This window comes from Sorex araneus, chromosome 1 (assembly GCF_027595985.1).
Source record: "Sorex araneus isolate mSorAra2 chromosome 1, mSorAra2.pri, whole genome shotgun sequence".
NCBI classification, from domain to species: domain Eukaryota; kingdom Metazoa; phylum Chordata; class Mammalia; order Eulipotyphla; family Soricidae; genus Sorex; species Sorex araneus.
The window spans coordinates 110358970-110381462 of NC_073302.1; the positions used below are offsets into that span (position 1 = coordinate 110358970).

The following is a 22493-nucleotide window of genomic DNA, read 5'->3' on the forward strand; positions in this document are numbered from 1 at the left end:
TATTGTGTTGGTTTGCATTTCCATGATGGTTACCTGCATGGACAATGTAATAGTGTTTTTACTGATCCTCACTGACCCCTGTTTCCCTTGTTATATGTTTATAAGGACAATTACTAAGTGTTCATACCATTGTTGTTTTATAAGTACTAAAAAGCATATTAAATTTATGCTTTAGGCACTAAATTAGTGAACTTATATTCTTTGTCTCCATGTTTACATGCTTTGCATACTTAGACATATCTGTATCATATTTTCATTAGTCCTAAAAGAAAACTCATCAACATGTAACAGGAAAGGCTCCTAGTAAGGATTTTGTAGCTTCATCACAGAATGAATGGTTGAAAGCAATCAATTATTCAGGAGATGAAGCTGACGAATCATCTAACACTGCATATTTAATTGTATTCTACCCAACAAAAAAAATCTTGGCCACTAATATATACCCTATTAAAAATATATCCATAGTTGAGTGAGGTTGATAAAATTTTGCATTTTTTTGATACTTAAACATTAAGGTATGGTTTTCAGTTTGAAATTGTAATTTCTGCAATAACCTAAAATACTTAGGCATTATATACTTCTTAAGAATGCAGTGGCTGTCCAATTGTACACTTTTTACTTCTCTATGAAAATCAGACATTTATTTAAGCAAATCTTAAATTTTGTCCTATGCCCTCAAGGAAGGAATTCTATAAAACTCAGTCCAAGCCAAATTCACCTGACATCTATTAGCTGATGATTTTGAAATTGTATTTTTGTTTGGGGGCCACACTGGGCTGAGCTCAGGGGATACTCCGGGCCCTGTGCTTGGGAATCATTTCTCAAGGTGTTCCAGAGATCATGTGGTTCTGAGTACCAAATCAGGATCACGCATGCAAAGTTCGTGCCTTTAATATTTTCACCATCTCTCAGGCCCTAAGAGAGTATTTTTTTTTTATACTCAGACATTTAACATTGACATAATTAACAATCTCACATATTCCAAAAAGGAGTATTGATCATTTTATGTCTGAAAGAAATAGACTGGAAATAAAACACATCAGCAAGTCCAAAATTTGGTAAGAATGTGAGTGATTATGTCACTCACACAGACACGGCATAAATTTAGCCGTTTCTTGTAATACTGAAAACACATTTATCTATAACCCAGAAATCGTACTCTTAGGCATTTTACTCTAAAGTAATGTACATTTATGTTAACAAAAAACTGATATAAATATTCATGGCAACATTATTTGTAGTAGTCCCAAACTATAAGTAATTCAGCTGTCCTTCAGTGGGGAAATGGTCAAAATGTAGCACATTCAGAGAAAACAACTCAGCATTAAAAATGATCAGACATAATGCATGGAACTACTTGGATGACGTAACTAAACCCGCTGAAGAAAGCAAGTTATTTACACTCTCTGATGGCGTGATTACACTTTAGGGCACTATTAAAATGACAACACTTTAGAGAGGATGAACAAAATCATTTCTATTAGAGAGGGACTAGTGAGGGATGGATTTGGTTAGAAAAGGCCACAGACGCATCTTCTTGATGTTCAGATTTTTGTTTATGTCAGTATAATAATGATAATCCTGGGGCTGGAGTGATAATATAGCAGGTGGGGCCTGCTATATATTAGTATACTATATATTAGTAGCCTTGCACGCTACTGACATGGGTTAGATCCTCGATATCCCATATGGTTCCCCCAGCACCGCCAGGAGTAATTCCTGAGTGTAGAGCCAAGAGTAACCCCTGTGCATTGTCAGATGTGACCCAAACGCCAATAAATAATAATAATAATAATAATAATAATAATAATAATAATAATGAAATGATGCTGCATGTAGGATCATTTTAATAGTTTACCCACACAAACAAGTAAAACTGGGGGAACCTAGAATCAATCAGTTCAGTCACTGTCACTGTCATCCCGTTGCTCATCAATTTGCTCGAGCGGGCACCAGTAATGTCTCCATCGTGAGACTTGTCACTGTTTTTGACATATCAAATATGCCAAGAGTAGCTTGCCAGGCTCTGCCGTGCCGAGGAGATACTCTCAGTAGCTTTCCGGGCTCTCCAAGAGGGGTGGAGGAACCAAACCCTGGTCGGCCAAGTGCAAGGCAAATGCCCTACAGCTGTGCTATTGCTCCATCAGTTCAGTAACCTGGTTATGTTGGTTACATTTGTTATTTCCCCAGGAGGGTTCTAAATAAAGGGTATAGAAAATAATATCATTTCTCATTGCTGCATGGTTTACAATGAACTAAAATTAAAATAAAAACACACCAAGATGGAGAGATAAGAGAGATAATATAGTGGGTAAAGAAATCACCATGTACATGACTCATCCAGATTTGATACCTGGCTTCATGTATGCCCTCCCGCCCCCCCCAAACCATCATGGGTGATTGTTGAGCTCAGAGCTAGTAATAAACTCTGAACACCACCAAGTACGGTACCCAGGCACTCCCAAACCAAAATACAGATAAATAAAAATGGAGTCACATAAAAATCATCTTAGTTGAAGGCTGCTTATTCAGGATTGCATGTACTCTGACTGTCATGAATTGTAGCACCATGTTCTCTGACTTGATTAAACTCTGCACATTAAGTACATGTAGACTATCTTACAACATTAAGTGTTATTGTGATGAAAATAACAATAAAATGCAATGTTTTTCTTTCTGTGATATCACAAATCTTACCTCATACCAAACATGCATCTAGTGAATTTGTTCAGTGTATGCCACTAAATACATATAAACCATCAAACCAACCATGGCTTAATGCTGATAAATTAGTCAAAATTTTACAAATTTTGGTAGAAAGCATTTTGTAGGAATTTTATTTGATTATGAAATTCTTTAGGCTGGGCTGATAGTACAGTGGTTAAGGCAATTACCTTGCAAGATACCCCTGGGTTCAATCTCTGGAACTTTGTGTTGTCTCCTCACTGAACCTTGGAAGATATGATTTGTGGTCACAGAGCCAGGGAGCAAGCCCTAAGCACTGTGAAAAGAGACTGAAAGCAAATATACATATATATGTATGTGTGTGTATATATATGCATATATAATTTAAATCTTGTAATATATAGCTAGAACAGTTTATAAAATTATAAAATAGACATCATGTGGGAAAAGATAAAATGTAACCAGTTAAATATTTTATCTCATAGAAAAATGTAGATTAGATGCGGGAATAAAGTCTCCTGGAATTCAGAGGAGGAAAATAAAATAAAATATTGGCCACTGAGAAATACACAGGATCTTCAGGTTTTGAAAAATAACCTTGCTGTATTCTTGATTTTAGGATAATTAATTTTTAATATCTTAAAAGTAGTTCCAAAACAATATTCCATGAATAAAGAGAGAAATCTAAGCAGAGCATGATTGCATGTCAGCTGCAACAGTGTGCCTCTCAGCACACAGAACAGGATGTTCTGTTCAACGTGAAGTGTCTCTAAAAGTCCAGCCCTGTTAAATGAAACTGGAGGAACTGCATGGAAGAAAGAACCAGGAGAAATAAAGAATGAAGAGAAAGGGTGAAAGAAAGGAGAGGGGCATGGTGGTGTTTGCTAACTGTGTGAAGGGTCAATGTAGCAGAGGGAAGCAAGAACAGAAAAGATTTCTAAAAATTAAAATGAGTACATTAAATTTTACTGTGATCAAAAGAGTAAGACTGTTAAAAGACGCTACCTATGTGTACAGTATATCTCACGTGTGAAAGGAAATTCTGTGTGTGAAGTTAGGAATAGTAAATTGCCTTTGACACAAAATTGTGGCAACACTGACATTAGATTGAAACCTTAAGAGTAGAAAGGTGACTGGTTAAAAGGCGTACATGCATAATGCATATGCACACACACACACACACACACACACACACACACACACACACACACACTGTGACACCAGCAGGTGTACCTGCCCCAGTTATTAGCAGAAGGAATGCAGTTACAAGTAGCAGGGGACAAAATTTAATCCCTGGAAACCTGTGAAATGATTTCTTTTAAAGCAGATTTGATATGGAGTTTTCAATCTTAAAGGAGAATACTTGATTATATCATTGTCTTTTAAATTTGCAGTTTACATAGAAACAGAGTAAGGACCATTGGTATTTTATTAGTTTGTTCACATTAGATAAATATTTTTATGCTCATTAATCAATTTAAATAGAAACAATCAGGAATCTTCTAAGATACACTGTGGGTTGGATTGTTGACCAACAAATTTAATGGGATGAAGTTCTAAGCTCCATCACTTCAAGAGATGAACTTATAAGGAAAAAAAAAACAAAGGTCATTATAGCAGAGGAGTAATACCTCAGACTGAGTATGTTTTTTTCTTTATGAAATGGGAAATCAGTTGACAAGTTAATATAAAGTCATAGATATTTTTATATGAATTTAAACCAGGAATCAGGTCATAACCCAAAAATAAAGTAATTAAATGTATGAAAAGTAATCTCACATGTAGAGAAATTAAAATTCAGTAGAAATGTATAATACTTTAAAAATACAAAGCCCTATTTGACATCACAGTATTTGTATTTGAAACAAATTAAAACATTGCCTTTATCATAATGTTTTTTAATTCTGGTTAAATTTAAATAATTATATCTGTATAATATGTATGATGCAAAAATCTACAGTAATATATAGATGTGTGTATATATATATCTATTTATGCAATACTGTACAATTAAATTTCTTCATGGAACAGATTTTAACTTTATACAAGAAATGGATGATTATGACATGTAATGCTAAATTACAAAAACACATGCAAAATTATGTCTGTCACTGTCACTGTCATCCCGTTGCTCATCGATTTGCTCGAGTGGGCACCAGTAACGTCTCCATTGTGAGACTTGTTGTTACTATTTTGGGTAAATTGAATACGCCATGGGTAGCTTGCCTGGCTCTGACATAAGGGCGGGATACTCTAGGTAGCTTGCCGGGCTCTCCGAGAGGGATGGAGGAATTGAATCCGGGTTGACTGCATGCAAGGTAAATGCCCTATCCTCTGTGCTATCACTCCAACATTCTACCTTAAAATCTCATTCACTACTTCATATGTATTATTTTCAAGTTAAATATTTCTGATGGTACACACTTCTCATGCAGGAAATTAACGCATCTCTGTCAATGATTTATACAAGCCTGAAAGAGTGAGTGTATAAAAATACTTGTTGGGGTTGAAGAGATAGTAGGGCGGGTAGGCTGCTATTATTGCATGTGGCTGACATGGGTTCAATCCTACATCGAAACAGGTCTCACATGTCCACCAGGAGCAATCCCTGAGCATAGAGCCAGGAGCCAACATTAAACATTGCTGAGCGTGGCAATAAATAACTAAGTAAACAAAGAATTTAACAAACAATAAAAACTTTTAAGGTATGTTTTCTATAATAAAACAAGTGTGGCTCCTTTGAGGACTGTCCTTTGACATTCCTTTCATTTGCTTCATTTTGTATATTGCTTTATAAATAGTGAATATTTTCTAAAGTGATCATAGCAATGGGGAGAAAGATTTGACTTCTTTGAAAAATCTATAAAGACCAATTTGAAATATTTAATAAGGCAATTTAACACCGAAAAAAATATTCTCTTAGATTGCAAATCATTATGCATGACTTGTCAAGGTTCACAGCTTCCTTAAAAATCTCAAGTGAATCAGTGTTAGCAAGACTTTTGAGTAAAAATAAGCTGAAGATTTATGAATGTGGAGGGTATCTTTCTGAAGGGATCTCTTAGGGCTTAATTCTCAAAAGGTATTCTAGAATGTGAAAAAGCAATACTTATCAAGATAAAAGTGAAATTTCATTCTACCCAGGACAATTGTAATTTCACCACCATAGATATAGTAAAGTTTTCTAGTCGTCATTTCCTTTGAAAAAAAATAAAAACTTTCTTTTAGTATTCAACCAAGAGTCATTGCAATATTGCACAAATACTTAAGAGACATCTGCTTGCTTAACGAAATGCAAAATTCAAGATTTCTGTCCTCACTACATGATTTAAGTCATGACTATATTTAATATCAACATACTTTCGCTTAGATTCTCATAATATTATGGCTTGCTGGTTAGGTAAATTTTACAGAGCTCAAATAATTCTTTTATTGAATCCCTCATGTTGGATATCAACCTTAAGTGCTTTAGTCTTTATCAGTGAATTGCCCCTTTCCTCCTTCCAGAGAACTTACCATGCCCTTGCTAACATCCTTAATTTAGCCAAAGTCTATCTTCAACCTCCCCTTTGTGTTGGATATTAACCCTAAGTGCTTTAGGCTTAATCAGTGTATTGTCTCCCTTCCTCCTCCTAGAGGAATTTATATTACCCATGCTAGCATCCCTAACTTGGTTAAAGTTTATTTGTAATCCTTCCCTTCTATTTTACCTCCATTGTCACAGTCCCCTTTATGATAACATAGCCTCAGGTAGTTTAGGTTTATTGGGTTACTCCCATCACAGTGCTCCCATTCTCTGTGTTTATTTGTAGCTTCTTTCTTAGTGTTCTGTTGACTTGTAAATATTGTTTTTCTCTTCTCCTTGAGTCCTTTGCATAGTTTATTCAGAGCAACATCCTTTTTGTATGGACACAGGAAGACTTAGTGAATGCTATGCTTTTGTAACCTGGGAGTCATTTGACTCTATATATTTTCCTCCTGGACATCTGTTCTCTTGACCTAAGCCTCACCTGCCCTTACTTCCTAGCACCCCCCAAAAGCAGGGTCCCGACGAGGGATGAGACGGACCCAGGGCAAGTGGTGAGTTGTGTGCTACCCTGGCATAGAGATGGGCCTGGCCAAAGTGCCTAATGCTTAACTATAAGTTAAGAGCTTGATCATGGATAAATGCTGTCATGATCCAAACAGTGATAACTAGATTCGGACCCTGCTAGGGTTAGGAATGATTAATCTGGCCTGAGTGGGGCAGTCTGAATCTGTGGCAAGATGTTTCCAGGAGAGCTTCCATGCAAGCCTCAATGTATCTCTTGCTATGTCCATGCAAAAATAACTAGTATTAAGATGTTAATGAGTGTTTGGACTAAGGAAAGGAGAAAAACACCTTAAGAGTCAGGAAGGTCTTTGGAATGCCCTTATGTAGTATTGCCTTTGAACCTGATGGCCCTTAGGAAGGGCTTTCTTATGTTGATTTTGCTACCTGGCTGTGTGTAGCCTAGAGGGCAAGGTGGGAGAGACAAATAGGGGGAGAGACTACTGAAGGAGAATCCAGGCTGTGGTAGATCCAGAGAGAGGATGGTGCTGGGAGTGCGGGAGATGAGAAATATGGAAGATTAAATAAACGGTAACTAATCAGCAACCAGCTTGGTCCTCATTTTTCCTTCGCCTGTCCTTGGCCAATGGCCGTCCCGATCCAGCCCATACACAGCGATTCCAGAGCACCGAATGTGGGCGGTGAGACAGAGCCTCCCGGAGAGCCCGAGAGTGCACACACCCATCGGCGTCCTTTAGTTTTTTACAGTCCCCCATGTTAATCTCGATTGCTTGTAAAACAAAAATTTCTGGTAATTTTGAACTTGTATTGATACTGCTTTGGATTTGAAGTGCTGCATATTAGTACTTGTTTCTGTTTCTGCTTCCCCTATAGCCTTTTTATATGTTACCATAGAGCAGTGTTCTTTGGTTAAACACAGAAAGACCATTACTGCTATGCTCCTAATATTTGGGAGTTGACTGACTCTGAAATATATCTGCTCCTGGGCATAATTACTTGATCATAACTACTTGACTCTGGCTTCAGTTTCTGTAGTTCCTGACACCCCAAAGAGGAGGTCCTGCCGTGGGACTGGGATTGACCCGGGACGAGTGGCAAAACTACCCGGCAACGAAATGGGACATTCTAGAAAGCATAATGCATGGTTTTCATGCAAACTGTCACAACTTTAGAAACAGGGGAAGGATTAGCTGAACTGGCCTGAGGACTTAGTCTGGGGTTTATGGTAAAAGCCTTGCTAGCCCTCAGAGCCCAGACAACCAAGTGTTTAAAGCCTTGTTTGCTCTCAAGGTGGAGAACTCAATGTTGGGATCTTTGTCTCTTGCTGTGTTTATCCAAACAACTGCTAGTACCGATAACTTATACAATTAGAGGGAAACATAAAAGCAACACTGTTGCCCATGGGAGACAGTGTGTCTCCTTGAGTTGATCTCCGTAAAAGAATTTCCTCTGCCAAATGTTTATCTATGTAAATGACCATCACACCTGTGCTTACCTCAACCCCCCTTCAGATGTTCTGTAAGTATGCTAGCAACCCTGCATTAAACGGGCCATTTTCACCATCTGACTGTGGTCCCTGGCCTCGGCCTCCCCATCTCCCCATCTCTCTGTGTCTGTTTGGGGGCCTTGGGGAGGTGGGGAGGCGGGGAGGCGGCTCAGGGCTACGGAAAGCACACAGGTGTCCAGCAGCAGCAGCAGCCACCGGAGGATCTTCATCTTTTCTTTTTTGTGATTACACACCTCATATGGAAAAAAAAAAGTACAATTAAAGAAATGCTGCATATTTATTTCAATGGTATGGAAACCATTAAGAGTACATATATGTTACTTCCTTAATATATATTTATATTATCACACAATCACAATATCCCGTTTATCACCGATTTCTCCGGCGGGCTCAGTAACATCTCATTTCGTCCTTTCCCTGAGATCTTAGAAGTCTATCTAAACTCGGCCCTCCTAATGATGTTGCACTGGGGGCTCTTCAGGTTCAGGGGAATGAGATCCAGCTTGTTACTGAATTTTGCATATGAATACACCATGGGAAGCTTGCAATGCTGTCCCATGGGAGCAAGAAACTTTCAGAAGCTTGCCAGTTTCTCCTAGAGGGACAAGTAGGCTAAAGATATCACTTCTGGGAGCTTGCTTTTAAGTCTCTGGTGTTGACCATTGATGGGATTACACACACCTGGGTTCCTCTGCCATACCTTCATGCATGAGGCCTGTCCGAACATGTGGAGAGGGGCCTCGAGCATGGCTGCAGCTAGGTTCCGGTGGTCTTCAGCCACTGGAAGCTCTGCTTGGGGTGGGGAAGGAAACTGGAGCCCATCCCTTCCGAGGGGCCCTGGGGAAGACAGCCAGGCATGCCGGCAAGAGACTCTAATATATAATATTTATATTATATATGCATTATTTATTTACAGCATAGATATATGCCATTTGATTAATAATGAGATAAAATTATGATATTTTATGACATAATTAAAACAATAAAGTTTAAAAGATCATGGATCTGACAATTCAAGATGAATGAATTCAAGTCTGATTATGTTCTGTTAAACACCTCTGTTTATCATCATCTATCTAATATACATACATGCCAATCATTTCCTAAATTGGCATATGATTAATTAAGATTAGTTAATTGAGCATTTTCTGATTCTATGTTAATTTCTTAACAAAATTAGATTGTATATCTATAAATTGATTTAATTCACTTTGTGGAAATGATTCCACCTTGGATATAAAAGTTATTAGAGAGAGTAATATTGCTCTGAATTATTTAGTATCGTAAACTGAAATTTCAGGAAACCAAACAACAAAAGTATTCACAATATGAAAGCCATATACAAATGATTATAGAAGAGAACACTAAGGATGAAATATTTTGTACTGAGGGCTAAAGAGATCATGGAAGGGTTATGGTGGTTTCCTTGCAAATGGTAACCCCAGGTTCACCACATGACTCTACACACGGTCTGCTGAGTACTTCCAGGAGTGATTCTTGAGTTAAGTCCTGAGCAACATTGCATATGATGCCAAAATCCAAAAAACACAAAAAATAAACACAAAAAAAAACAAAAAAAAACTGTACTTTTTATCTTGCAGAATTTGCTGATAATAATTCAGAGGAATTTACAAGCAATTATAATATATGTTCATATATAATGCAATATTCATATACATATATATTTATCTAAATAAATGTGTGCATATACATATATACCTACGACCAATATTCAGACATTGATACAACATTGGGGAAACTATCTAATATATTTTGTACCAATTAGCTAGATATTAATTATAAATTATCACTGAATGATCTTTATTTCAATGTAACAAAAAAATTGAAACAGTATAGATATAAAATTAAAACTATTCTTAATTCTTAGTCATTGATTTTTAAGTGCTCATACCTACTAACACCAAATCCTCTAAAAAAATAGAATTTTTTCTTTGTGTTTACTTTACAGTTGTTTTCTAATTAAACAGGGATTTTTTTTCTGTTTTTGCTAAAGTTGAAAAATTTATGATAGTCAATAATATCAATAGTTTGTTGAATAAATGCTGACACATTATTTTATATAAAATATAAAATAAATTTAATTTAAAATAAAATAGTTTATTAATGCTATACATGCAATAAGGTAGGTGCTTTTAATATTATTGAATAATATTTAATTTATTTCTTTATAGATTCAAACTGGAGTGATAGCACAGAGGGTAAGATGTTTGCCTTGAATGTGGTAGACTAGCGTTTGATTCCTCTGTCCTTCTCAAATAGTCATCAAGCTTCTGAGACTATCCCGTCCACACAGCAAAACCTGATAAGCTACCCGTGGCGTATTCGATATGCCAAAGACAGTAACAAGTCGTATAATGGAGATGTTACTGGTGCCCACTTGAGCAAAATTGATGAACAACAGGACAACAGTGCTACAGTTTAGTGATTGATTTGGAGCTACATCCAATTGTTTTCAAAGATTTGCTCCTGGTTTTGTGATATTAAATATTTTTATTTTATGATCAGGGTAATATTTTAATTTGTTTAAAATAAAAACAGTATGATTTAAATAGGGTCTAATTTTTTTAAAACAGCTTCTAGATTTTGACCAAATATAGAGAAATTCTTATAGTTTCAAGCCAAGAAAAAAAGATGAATGATTTTCTATGTGGTTTGATGCTACAAATATATACATAAGTGAAACATCAGGCCAGAGACTGTAGAGTCATTAGAATATATATGACTTACATATGACCAAACCGGGTTTGATACTTGTCACCACATACAGTCCGTGGTGCACTGCTTGGAGTCATTCCTGAGAACTGAACAATGAGCAAGTCTTTTAGCACAGCCAGATATAGCACTTAATCAATCAAGAAATAAATCAATTAAATAATGCTGGGTAATATTAAGTGCGCCATTATTGCACATTAATTTCATTTATGGCCACATAAGTTCATCATTGAAAATACACTGGCAATGATTAAATACTTATAACTTGTTTTATTAATTGTATGCTCCATATAATGTGCTAAATTGTTTCCTGGCAAAATTTATATTTTTGCTATTTATTTTTATCACTTATAAACTGATGTCATTGCAGCATTCATAAGTACATTATATTATTTATAAAATTGTTTGATTGATAAACAATAAATTTCCATATCATATGAAAAATACAACTTGCCCCCCCTCCGCTACAACCAGCTAAGGAAAGCAACCAAATATTGCAATAATCTTCTAGAATTCATATTCCTCTCTACATTACATGTGTTAGAAGTCAAATTGCACTTAATAGCAACAATTCACAAAGTCAAAAAGTAAATAGTCAGAAGTTTTTGGTCAGAGTCAGAGTTTCAATTACTCTCATTTTTTTCTACTCCAATTTAAGACCAATGAGTTAAGAAAAATATGTATCCTTAGGTATTCAACACCAAAAACATTTTTTCTTAGTTAATGAAGAAGTAGTTTCTCCATGCCAAGAGCTTCCATTTAGAGTACTCTCATCATTTTCCCTTTTTATCATTTTGAAGATTTCTTGCTCTTTTCTCTTCCTTTGAGTCTGTGTTAAAATGCAAGTTGATACTGGCTAACATTCACAGTATGAAAAACTCTGAATGAGAGTTTTCCTTATTCTCAGTATTGTAGACTTATTCTACTTTCATTGTTATAAAAAAATCAAGGAGTAGTTAGTAATATTTTATTATGCAAATAATAATTCCCTACAAAAATTTTAAGTGGGCTGAATAATGAAAAGATATGAGAACATCTATATTTCTTTTTATTTATTTATGTATTTATGTATTTATTTATTTATTTATACATTTATTTATTTATTTTTGCTTTTTGGGTCACACCTGGCAATGCACAGGGGTTACTCCTGGCTCTTCACTCAGAAATTACCCATGGCGCTGCTCAGGGGACCATATGGGATGCTGGGATTTGAACCCGGGTCGGCTGAGTGCAAGGCAAATGCCCTACTCGCTGTGCTATCACTCCAGCCCCAAACATCTATATTTCTAAGTATGATCGCCAATATAGAATATTTTTAGTATCATTGATAATGAGTCAGTCTTTTTGTATGGTCATTTTACTTATTAGTTTTTATATTCAATTTTTATATCACTTGTATCACTTGTATCACTTGTCTTCCCATCAATTCCTCTTTGGGAATTTGCTCGAGTGGGCACTAGTAATGTCTCCATTTGTCCCTGTCATGTACGTGCTAGTGTAGCTCAGTGATATCTGCTCGCTCCAGGAACAGGAAGAGCCTCAAACCGTTCATTCAGGGTTTTAACAAAGAAATCTTGTTGGTGGGCGGACACTCGGTCTTTTGACATCCCATGGACTCCAGTCGGTAAGTCCATCTGATATTTAATGTCTTGGCAAACGAGACAGCTTCCCTGATTCTTGATCGTTGACGGAGGTTGGAACTCCGGATTCCTTCTCTCACTTGAGTGAGATGTGATGATACTCCTAGCATAGCTCTTTCGATTCCTCTTTGGGATACCAGAATAGCATTCTCATCCTGTTTGTGTAGGGCCCAGGTCTCTGAGGCGTATGTTAGCGCAGGAAGAACAGTGGAATTGAAAAGATGTGTCCGGAGTATAGTTAATAATATATAGTATATAGTTTTAATAATACATAATTTTTATATATTAGCTTTTTTTTTTTTTTTGCTTTTTGGGTCACACCCAGCGATGCTCAGGGGTTACTTCTGGCTTTGCACTCAGGAATTACTCCTGGCGGTGCTTGGGGGACCATATGGGATGCCGGGGATCGAACCCGGGTCGGCCGCGTGTAAGGCAAACGCCCTACCCGCTGTGCTATCGCTCCGGCCCCTATATTAGCTTTTATATTCAGCATGTTATTATATAAATTCTTTATTATTTTTCTGACATTTGTAGTAAATATTTTTATTATATAGACTTAGTATATACTACAATTTTTATAACATTTCATTTGCTTTCCAAATGTCTAAAAATTCTGAATGCTTTTCAGAATTTAAAATTCTGAAAAATTATTTTCTCTAATACATGACTAACTATATTTTGCTGGAATCAAATTAAGTTTACAAGTATACAAGTATAATTGTTTCATGAACAATATATATTGGTCATGAAAAGTGTAATTAGACAAATAGTTGTCCTAAACATTTAACTTTTATTCTTATAGTTTAAAACTGATTTAAGATTCAAGGACGTTCAATCAGTCTTCAATTACTTAATTCTCCTACGTAATCCTTTTAGGTTTCTTTAAGTTGAAATCTCAAAATTGGTTTAGTTTATTTTTATATTTTATTCTTCATTAAAATTGATTTCTAGGGGGCCGGAGCGATAGCACGGCGGGTAGGGCGTTTGCCTTGCATGCGGCCGATCCGGGTTCGATCCCCGGCATCCCATATGGTCCCCCAAGCACTGCCAGGAGCAATTCCTTAGTGCAAAGCCAGGAGTAACCCCTGAGCATCGCTGGGTGTAACCAAAAAGAAAAAAAAATTGATTTCTAAATGACTTAACATTGGTCTATAAAACCACATATGATTTAGGGTACAATTTCACACCTCTTCAAAATCTGCCCCCAGCGCACACTCACTGCCCAAGCGCTGATATCCCTCCTTCAGAGGCCGCTGGATCCTTCTCCCCTCAGCCTCACTAGACCCCGTCCCACAGAGAAGCTCAGTTTTTCCATCAACATCCAACATCAACGTCCAAAAGTGTGCTATGATTCTTATTTATCTGATACTTTTATTTAATTTTATATAGTCCACAAATTATTGAAATTATTGAGATCAACTTCTACTTCTCTCTCTCCCTCTCTCTGTTTCTGTCTGTCTCTGTTTCTGTCTCTCTGTCTCTCTGTCTCTGTCTCTGTCTCTGTCTCTCCCTCTCTCTCTCCTCCCCTCCTCGTTCTCCTTCTTTCGCTTTTTGGAACCACACCCAGCTGTGCTCAGGGCTTATACCTGGCTATGTACACAAAGGTCAACCCTAGGGTACCAATCTTGAGCCAACCGTGGCACCAGCATTCAAACAGGGTCGACAGACCAAGGCAAGCAGATTACTCTGTATGCTATCTTTCTCATGCCTTAATATGCTAATATTTCTCTTTTTCCTAATATTATTATTTTTGCATCATCCAATCACTTCCATTGATGCTGTTAACTCATGTGTTGCTAAGTAATTGTAATGGTTTCAGACTTTGGCTATTGTAAGTACTACTACAATAAATGAAAGTGCACATATAGCTTTTTGAATTGGTGTCTGTGTTCTTATGATAGATAGCTAGTATCAGATTTGCTGGACCATATGATAGATCGATTTTTCACATTTCTCAATTTGTTATTTTATAGAGGTTGTACTGATCCATTCCCACCAAATGTATGAGGGTTCCTTTTCTTCACATTTCAGTAAGCACTTGTTCCTTGTAACTTCTATGATATAAGAAACTTACAGCTGTGAAGTGATTTATCACAGCAGCTCTAATATGCAGCTCCCTAATGACTAATAATGAGGTTTTTCATGTAGTTTTGGAGAACATTTGTAAGACAAGTTTTTCTCATTTAATTTTTTGGTGTTATGTACTGAGTTTATTATATATTTGGATCTTATTTTATTATCAAATTCATTGTATGCAAATATTTATTTCAATCCACAAAAGAAATTTATGTTTGAATAATAGATTATTTGCAGTCAAAAGGATTTTGGCTTGTTATAATTCAATTTGCCTCCCCTTCCCCAACACACATACTTTTCTTTGACATTGGATTCAAATCTCTAACGTATCCTAAGTAATAGGAATGATATATATTTTATGATTTAGGGCATAAAATACCTTGGATTAATTGAGTTAACTTCTATTAATGGTGTGAGTGACTGATCTATTTCCAAAGAATTACCAATTAAAGGGACTTTATATTTTATGATTTTGGTTCCTTTATCACAACTTAATTGTTTTTAAGTATGACTTTTTAATTCTTTGTTCATTTTATTCTACCCACCTGTGTGTGTGATTTAATTCTAATATCATTTGAGTTGGTTACTACATCTTTGCAACAGAATTTGAAGCTGGGCAATGTGAAGTCTCCATCCATCTTTTACCTCAGAATATTCTATGGTTCTACCCAAATTTTAGAACTATTTATTCTCTCTTACATGAAGATTATTGCTTTGTGATTTTGATAGGAATGTAACTGGGTTTGAACAATGTTTTGGGTAAAATGATTATTCCAGCAATTTAAAAATGCTTCATCTGAGCAATCAGTGTCTTTCTATCTCCTGGTTTTGCTTTTTTAAGGATGATTTTCTTGTTTGAGTAAATTTTTAAGTCTTCTGTTAACACGTTTCAAACCTATCATCCACTTCTCATGGTTGTATTTTGCCTTCTTTATTGACATAAAGGGAAATATTCTTAGATTAATTTTCTAGGCTACAATGTTCAGCTATGTCCCTCACATTATTTAGTTCACTAATCATTATTTGTTTAATTCAGCATCTAATCTTTATTTTTGTCTCTTTAAAATCATATCTATTTACAGAGCAATTTTCACATAATAAATACAACAAAACTAAAGATTTGAAAGAGCAAATGGTATTTTAAAACTAAAATAAGTAAATTTAAGTTAAATTTCTATTTTGCTAATTTGGCTATTTTATTTGTTCATGCTGATATGCCTAAGGTGTTGTTCTTTTACCACAATTTATCACAATTTAAAGAAAATACTACACCATACTATTAGTTTGAAGATACTTTCTTAAGATATTTTTTAATTTGAAGATGAACAGCACATTGTATTTAGAAGTTTTCATGCACGTAAGTAACAAAGAGGACTAGCATATTTCCAGGCGTGGGGGTTAAATACAGTATTCTTTGGACACAATTATTTAAAAGTGGCAAATAATATTTTCTTTTTGCAAATGGGATACCATTTACATTGAACTACTTCAGATATTCGACTGAAAATATACTGTTTTAATTTTTTAATCTTTATTGATATATTCTAGCTTTAGTCTATTCTAATAAATACTATGTAGAAATTAAAGATTTAAAAAGATTGTAATAAAATAAAATCTGTTTGCACTCATCTGTGGAATATAGAATAATAGACTATAAGACTAACGCCCAAGAATAGTAGAAATAAGAACCAGGAGATTGTTTCCATGGCTTGGAGGCTGGTCTCTCATTCTGGGTAACTCAGGGAAGGGACCACCAAGTAAAATGTGGTTGGAGGTCATGTGGGGGAAGGGTGAGGCGGGTGGAATACAGACTAGAGACTGAACACAATGGCCACTCAACACCTCTATTGCAAACCACAACACCTAATCAGAGAGAGAGAACAAAGGGGAATTCCCTGCCATAGTGGCAGGGTGGGGTAGGGGGAGATGGGTCTGGGGAGGGGGGGAGGGATGTTGGGTTTACTGGTGGTGGAGAATGGGCACTGGTGAAGGGATGGGTTATTGAACTTTGTATGGGGGAAGCATGAGCATAAAGATGTATGGTTCTGTAACTGTACCCTCACGATGACTCTCTAATTAAAAATAAACTAATAAAAAAATAAAAATAAAATAAAATACAATCTGTTAAATCATGTGATGCAGTAAACAAAAGTGTAAAAATGACTTATATTGTTTATCTTAAGTATATGTAAAAACTTAGTCATATAGAAGAAAATTAGACTGTCATTACTCATAATTTTTTTTCTTACCAGATACTAGAAGAATATTTTTTTAAAAGTCTGTTTCTCTAGATAAAATCATTATCTACATAAAAATCATTTCTGTAGATAATAGTTGTTGGCAGAATGGATATACTTTTAATATGCAACAAATATTTTCAGAGTAAATATTGGCGTGATCTGGTTCAATAATGACAACTAGCAAAAGCAAAATATCAGAATTTCTGTGCTTTCTCTTCAAAAACTTTGAAGAGGGGCTGGAGTGATAGCACAGCATGTAGGGCATTTTTCTTGCATGCGGCCAATCTGGGTTCGATTCCCAGCATCCCATATGGTCCCCTGAGCACCTCCAGGAGTAATTCCTGAGTGCAGAGCCAGGAGTAACCCATGTGCATTGCTGGGTGTGATCCAAAAAGCCAAAAAAAAAAAAAAATTGAACATATTACTGTGTGATCCAAAAAGCAAAAAAAAAAAAAAAAATGTACATATTACTATCATTTTCTTTAAGAGCAGCTATGAATATACGATTTAATTTTTTTCTCATTCCATAGGCTGAAATGTATAATTTATTTCAATACAGTTATATTTCATTCCTTTACATAATCCAATTTATTCATTTTTCCTTTGTTTTATACATTTTAATTGAATCATTATGTGATACACAGTACCAAAGTTGTTTCTGATTTAGTTTCACTCATACAATGTTACATCACCCATTTCTTCACCAGTGCACATTTCCTACCATCAATGTCCCCAGTTTCACAACCTCCCCCATCCTACCACTATGAAACATGTACTCTCTTTTTATTCTTGGCCATTATGTTTGTTATAATTGTTTTTATTGTCAAATCCAAAAATATAGTTTCCAGGAGCAATATCAATGATCTCATTTATATTTTGTTCACAGAGCTTTATGATTTTAACTCTCACATTTAAATCTTCCATCAGGATGACTTGAGTCATCCAGATTAGAATAGGCAGAACACTAGATGAAGGACAACCATGAGAGCAGGACAGCTTCCGAAAATGATTCAGCACAATCAACCATATCCACATGGTGACCAAGCTTATTGAAGTTTCATGAGAGTTCAAGATGCCGCTCTGTCTAACATTCATCAATTTAAAGAAAGGCCTTTGACTTTATTGAGACTGAAGTGGTTATCAAAGCCCTAGCCAAACAGGCATTCAAACTCAGTATATCAGGATCCTCTGCAAGCTGTATGACGGATTCACCACCAGGATCTCACCATTCTACAAGGAAGTGATCATCGAAGTAAAGAGAGGGGTGCAGCCGGGTGATACCATTTCACTGACACTCTTCAGTGCCGCCCTCCGAGAAGATCATGCAATGACTGGAATAGGAAGGAATGGGAGTGAAGATAGACGGTCGGCAACTACATCACCCTTGCTTCGCTGATGACATTGTTCTCATAACACCAAACATTAGCCAAGAGGCACAAACGCTGGTCGACTTCGAACGCGAGTCTGGAAAAGTTGGACTGGGTGGGACTGCAGCTGAATCTCACCAAGCCAGTGTTCATAAAAAACAAACTAGTCCCTGATGTTCCATTTGCTCTCAACGGAACGAACATCTCTGAATGCAGCAGCTATGTGTATGAGTCGAGAACTCAACATGAGAAACAACTTTGTGCCAGAACTGCGCAGGAGGAAGAGAGCAGCGTGGAATGCCTTCAAGAGCATTGAAGACGTGGTTAAGAGGACAAAGAACCTCCAGCTCTGGGCACATCTTTTCGACTCCACCGTTCTTCCTGCACTAACATATGCCTCAGAGACCTGGGCCCTCTGAAAAGAGATTGAGAACACTATTTGGGTATCCCAAAGAGGATTCAAAAGAGCTATGCTAGGAGTATCACATTTCTCTCAAGTGAGAGAAGGAATCCAGAGTTCCACCCTCCGTCGATGGTCAAGAATCAGGGATGCTGTCTTGTTTGCCAAGGCGTGGAAAATCAGATAGGCCGGACACATAATGCGATTCAGAGATGACTGATGGACTAGAACTGTTACCAACCAGATTCCACAGGTCGTCAATAGACCACGTGGCTGCCCACCAACAAGATGGTCAGACTTCTTCATCAAAACCCTGAATGAACAGTTTGAGGCGCTTCCTGTTCCTGGAGCGAGCAGATACCATTGGGCTACACTAGCACGCAACAGGATGAATGGAGAGGTTATTGGCGCCCGCTCGATCAAATCAAAGATCAATGGGATGACAAGTGACAAGTGATCAAGTATTTAACTTTAAATTGATTTTTGTGTATGATAAGAGATAAGAATATAGTTTCACTCGTACATGCTGTGGTTGAATTTTTAAAATAGCATTATTTTAAAGACCATAGAAATATATGTGTATTTTTGTCATTGATTTACTGACCACATAGGTTTATTCCTTGGCTTCTATTTTATTAATTTTATACTTTTTATGTTAATAGCTCTGTTTTAATCACTGACTCTAATAGTTTAAAATTAGGATGTTTATTACCCAGGGCTTTGTTTATACTTAATATTACCTCCAACTTTGTGGGATTTTTTTTGTCTTTGTACAATTTTTTTAAATGTATATAAAAAATACATTAGAGTTTTTATAACATATTAAAACAGCATACTGTTTTAGATTGTAAGGATAATGTAACAATATAGGTTCTTGCAACTCCTGAGCAGGAAATAACTTTCCATAATTTTCTGTGCTCTTCAGTTATTTAATCTATGCCTCATGGGTTTTTGTAGGTAGTTCTTTCATCTCAATTTTGTAATTTAGGATTTTAATTCTTTATAATGCTATCATCCACTAAAATATATCTCATCAGTAGTATATTATAAACTGATACTTGAGCCACTAATTGATGGGTTGATTCATTATGAAATGATAGAAAACAAACAGAAATTCTTTGTAAAGAAAGAAGAAACATCATGTAAACTATAAATATTTTACCAATTTCTGATTGATCAAGTATCCTATGAAAACTTTATATATGCCCTCTCTAATTTACCATACTGAATTAAAGTTTTAGCTTCACTTTATTGACATGATCTAGTTATGAAGATTATTCCCAGGGTAATGGTCTTAAAATTGCTACTTGAATCTTGGAAGATATCCAGGTTCATGCTCCCATGATGTTTGGGTGATATAAATCAATCCCCCAACAAGCAGTGCAATAAAATAAGCACAGCTGGTGTCTTTTCATGTTGCCTTGTGACAAAGAACACAGCTGCAAATGGAAATAGGTGTGGGGATTAGAGATTGAAGGAGAACAAAGAAGGTATGAAGATGATTAGAGATATTTTAATGTATCTCCAAGAACAAGGGACCGTGAAAAAACTAAGGGTCAACATATAGCTTCTTTCTGCAAAACTATGTTTTTATAGCCCATTGAAGACAATATTTACAAATTATATTCACATTATTTTATATAAAATTTATTGTGGGCTCTTTCCAAATAATTAAAAACATTAAAGTGACTGAAATATAAGCAAATTTGTTATTTTGTAACATTGGAATTTTGCATAAAAGTAATACCTATAGTCACAGAAAACTTGTGTTTTATTCAATAAAATATAGAAGAAACTAATAAGTATTATCAATATATATTAAAATATATAAGGTAAAAGACATCTTTTTACCTTTTTATGTAAGATTACTGGAAATATTAAGATATTTTTAATGTCCATTTCAGCTGATAATGGCAATGTTGATTCAAATACAATTTTACTCATCCTAATTTCATGCCCCAAATACTACCCATGCCCTTGAATGCCTTGTGATGGATCATTTGATTTCATGGTTATGTGCATATTTGTGCAATGAAAACAATATCTTAAGTTTTATTTTATACTCTTACATCTCAATACTAATATTCTTAAGACACTATAAATACAATTTAGAAAGTAAAATTGAAAAAGTGCTTGCATAAAATGAATTGGTAGGAGGTGGTAAAGGCATTGCTGTGTCTACAGAATGAAATAAAAGATATTAAATTGATAAATTGTACAAATCTTATCATTGTCCTAGCTATACAAATTTTGTTATCTTCTTTCCTAACGTTTGAAAGCCATGCTGTCCACATATGTTAACGTGTTGGGGGTGATTGTATCTTCAGAAAATTTTTAAACAGAGAAGCAAAATTATGGCAAATAGTTTACTAGACATATATTATAATTCAAGCAATCTTTTTCTCAATCAACTCTATAAATTTCATGTTTTTTACAAGAGCATCACAATGGATTTTCAATTTCCATACTTCCTTTTCTGTGAGCACAAGTGCTTTTCTCCATTACTTTTGCATTTAAACATAAAATATTTAAGTATGAACATCATAGACTTGCGCAGATTATATATGTTATATATAATGCATACATGTGTATATTGGTTTTGGCATCACACCCAGCAGTGTTCAAGGCTTTCTTCTCACTCTGCCCTCAGGAATTACTAATAGTGGTACTTGGAGGAACTGTATAAGATGGTGGGTATCAAAATTGGTTTAGGTGCAAGCAAAACAAACATCCTACCCATGGCACTATTGCTCTGGCCCTGATTAAATAGCATGTACAAATTGCAGGACATTCTTCATTTCAGGATATCAAGCACTCCAGCATAATCTTTGGAAGAAACTTTTAACCAGTATCATATGCTCATATTCAAGCTCTGCTTTGATATATTTTGATTTTCTTTACCTTGCTCAATTTCTAGGCTGTGTACTTTAGTTGAGAGAATATATTCTTGTTCCCCAAAAGATCATTTGGCAATTTCTGCAGATATAAGGAGTACAGGAGAGATTCGATTGGCCCCAGATAAGCAGAGACTAGAGATACTGTTAAGCATCTCACAATATGTGGCACAATAGCCTTCTACCATGACTCAATACTAGCATACACATGCCAATAGAGCCTATTGTGTGAATTCAAAGGTGGGGTGGGAGTCCACAAATAGCTGGTGAAATTTCATACTATAAGGCAGAGACTAAAGCCATATTTTAAAACCTGAACCGAAACACACAACAGTTTGTCTTACATTTTTCCATATTAAATCATCCACAGGGGCCGGAGCGATAGCACAGCGGGTAGGGCGTTTGCCTTGCACGCGACCGACCCGGGTTCGATCCCCGGCATCCCATATGGTCCCCCAAGCACTGCCAGGAGTAATTCCTGAGTGCAAAGCCAGGAGTAACCCCTAAGCATCGCTGGGTGTGACCCAAAAAGCAAAAAAAAAAAAATAAAATAAAAATAAATAAAAAAAAATAAATCATCCACAGTGCCACATAATATTTCCATTATGACCTACTGGTAGGAAATACACAGACTCTTTTCGTTTCCCTCCCTGGCAATGGAACCCACAAGTTATTTCTTGGGAGACTGCCTGCTCATTCTTCTATCACTTCGGAGTAGTAGAAACAATGAACTGCATTTGTACATCCAGGAAATTTTTCTGCTGCTTTCTTTGGATTCTTCAGATACACATGCACACACACACACACACACACACACACACACACACTTCCCTAAATAGATCATAATCTCACACTATATAGAGAAATGTATTTTATCATTATACCATATGGAAGAGAACA

The 22493-nt window shown here is 35.9% G+C and overlaps 1 protein-coding gene across 3 annotated transcripts in view; it reads right to left on the reverse strand.

Annotated features, from left to right (window-relative positions):
• The window catches only part of CDH18 (cadherin 18), a 993503-nt gene that overhangs the window by 211834 nt on the left and 759176 nt on the right, over nucleotides 1-22493 (reverse strand). The gene's annotated exons all lie outside the window — the stretch shown is intronic.